Source organism: Apaloderma vittatum, unplaced genomic scaffold (assembly GCF_000703405.1).
Source record: "Apaloderma vittatum isolate BGI_N311 unplaced genomic scaffold, ASM70340v1 scaffold6911, whole genome shotgun sequence".
Taxonomy (NCBI): Eukaryota; Metazoa; Chordata; class Aves; order Trogoniformes; family Trogonidae; genus Apaloderma; species Apaloderma vittatum.
The window spans coordinates 58,880-62,107 of NW_009697352.1; the positions used below are offsets into that span (position 1 = coordinate 58,880).

The following is a 3,228-nucleotide window of genomic DNA, read 5'->3' on the forward strand; positions in this document are numbered from 1 at the left end:
GTGCATTGCTCGTCTGAGGTTAACTTGATCGCTGCAGTTCCCTCAGAGGCCTCCCAGCAGGAGTTTGCTATCGCTTCCAGTTCAAACAAACCGATCACTGCGATCTACATCAGCAGGATTCAATTACACTTGCCAGGCCCACATTCTTTACCTCCTCTCCTTGTTCCCTGGCACTCTAAGTCTACCTTCTTCTCTGAAGGCTGTAACAGTAATGGGTCCTAACTATGCTAGCTAGCCCTGTAAGCCTCTGGACATACGGAAGCAAAGCATCTGGAAGGAAAAAAAAAATAAAGTCAGAGGTTTACCAATATAGTCTGAAATGGGTTCAATCTTTTGTTGTCATTCTCTGGAGTTTACAAGTTGTTTGCACATCGGTAACAGTTGTTACACTGAAAACACGGAGGTCAGGGATGTCGTCTCCCGTTGCAGAGAAAACCAGGAGTATTACAAGACAATCATTTCTGTTTCAATTTACTGACAGGAGCCTTTACTTGTCAGTACATGCTTCAGGACAGAACAGAAAGCTACATTCAAAGAAAAAGCACATCAGGTAACGCATTAGATGACCCGTGGAAATCCGATCAGAAATTCTGCTCCTGCACAGCACAGTCCCAGGGCAGTGCGCAAAAGCCTGAAACACCTTTCTGACCTAAGCTGAAAGTCAGAAGTAGCTTACCTAAAATACACCAGGTATGAGCTGAAGATTACGCTTGCCAGAAGTCTCAGTGCTTTGGATTGATCAAGCAGCAAACCAACTCTCCAAAACAATCACAGGCAAAAAAAAAATTAAAAAATAATTTAAAAAAAAAAAAAATTCCACTGGGAAGTGTAAGTTGCTGCTTTCTAGGCCATGATCCTTGTAGTGCAAGATTCCCAGAAGCAGCCAAGCACACCATCAGCACTGCCTCATAAAACCCTTCTGTGCAGGCAATTAGAAATCACTTGCAGGGGTCTTCTGAGTACAAACCCCTGTACGGTTCTAACAAGACGAGGAGGAGGGTACCCGGTGAGGTTTTGTAGCTAGGAAATCTCACCTGGAACTGAACAGAGGCACTCAGAGAATGTCTGCACGTACTCACAGATGGATACTGGTCCCAAAGAACTCGGTATTACAGTCTTCATCCTGACGCCCTTCTGAAATTATTGCTCTCACCCTTTCCAAAAAGCACACGATGTTCTTACCTATACTAACCAGACTATTAATTCTGGAACCCCGGTCTCTAACAAATCAACTTTTATCTAACTCTACAGGCCACACTCCTCAGCAAAGAATAATCTGGGAGAAGTTACACTGCAGGTCACTTGAAAAGGGTTTAATATAAGTCATGTTTCACTGTCCATGGCACGTCCCCTGTGTGACTGACGTATCGAAAAGGAAGTAGAGGCACAGTGAATCACAGAACTATAGACTGGCCTAAGCTGGAAGGGACCTTAGAGACCATTTTAATCCAGCCTCCCTGTCGCCAGGGACGGCACCTCTCGACTAGATGAGGCAACACATGGGGACGGAGCAGGAATCGAACCCGCAACCTTAGCGTTGTTAGCGCCACGCTCTACTGACTGAGCTAACCGGCCCCCTATACAAGCAAGGTTCGAGGAGGAGGAGCATAGGGACATGAAAATCTTATGGTCAGAAAAAAACATACACAAAAAACCCTCAAGAAAGTTAAGTTCATTCTCAGTTTTTGAGAACGCTCAACCTGCCTTCTGTCAGATCAGGAAGTCTACGTGTCTTCCAAGTAATCCCAAAGAGATATTTATTACGAAGCGAAGGTGGCATGGAAGGAAATTTGTTTGTGGATATTCTTCCCTAGCTTCCTTCTGTGACATTTACTAACTCAGATTATCTGATTTGGAGTTCATGCTAGGAAGCAAAATTTCATTTAAGATCAGGCGAGTACCTCACCTGACACAAAGCGACTGGATTTTTGCAAGATTTATACCTTTCTCTCTCTCGTTAAAAGCTGCTACAAAGCTAAGGGACAGAGTTGAGAATGAGCCAGTAGAGGCCATAAGGAAGAAAAGATGGAGATACACTTGCTGATCTTGCCCTCTGCGACCTTAAGTTAGGCTTTTGTCTAAGTTCCTTTCTAAACAGTTTGCCTTTGCCTCGCCTGGGAACCTCCCATCAGTCTATCTCAGCGCTTTATCGTAACCCTTCTGCTTCACGTCTGTTCCCCACGTCCTAGCCAGTTATTTTCAGTCCCTTACAGAACTTGAAAGTTTTTCCACCGAGGGTGTGCAAGACTTTAAAAATAGGCAACAGCTCTCCTTCTCCACAAAGCAGCCCTTTCACTCACACCAAACTGCTGTAATTTAATTCCGGGCCTTATCTTGAACCAGGAACAGTTTATTCCTTTCATTGTTGCAACGACCTTTTTACATATTTAAAAGACTCATCACTCCCCTGAGTCTCACCCCCTCTAGAGTAAAACCAGTCCCCTTTTCTTCAGCCTTCCTTGTAAGTCATGCTACCTAGAACTCCAGTTTCTCACCTTGGCCTCTTAACTGAAGGTGTATTTTTCTCCCCAAAGCAACACTTCTTTCAGTGTTACAGTCCAGGAGAGAGACATCACATGCTTTTGAAGTTAAAAGAAAACACTCAACCCTGGAAAAACCCTAGACTTGCTCTAAAACAGCATCATTCTTCAGTGCTTTAGAGAGCAGCACTGCATCTGTTCTGGAAGTAACTGGACAGCCGGCCTTTCAGCTGGAAACAGAGCCTCGATTGAATCACCACAGAGAGGCTCAGAGAAACCACAAACGTGCGAGGACACAGAACTCCTGCGATATGCCAAGATCTCTGCACTGGGAAAAGCCAGAATCCATAGCACAACTACACCACTGGTTGCACAAGGGCCCGAAGACAGCCTAAAGCCACAGACGAATCAATAAAACGAGGCTGGGTTTAACAGGAAGTATTTACTTCAGTACTGAGCAGTGCTGAACAAAATATTTAGTGCTTTTTCAGCAGCAGGCTATAAGTTATAACGACATAAACGACATTAGAAAATAATGCTCAGAAAAATCCCCACAGTCAAATACTTGTTTCAGATTCCTCATTTTTACTGAGCTGCTGTGTATTAGAGAAGTTGTTACACGAGCTGTACAACCCAGCCCACGTGCCATATGTCCCTTCCAAGTTATTGAGCGGGATGGATTGCTGGGAACAGTCTCGTCTGAGACGTGCAACCTCCTTTCACAGGCAGGAGGGGAAGAGGAAAAACA

General features: G+C 44.5%; 1 protein-coding gene across 1 annotated transcript in view; it reads right to left on the bottom strand.

Moving 5' to 3' along the window:
• Positions 1–3,228, bottom strand: part of UGP2 (UDP-glucose pyrophosphorylase 2) — a 13,599-nt gene that overhangs the window by 9,242 nt on the left and 1,129 nt on the right. The gene's annotated exons all lie outside the window — the stretch shown is intronic.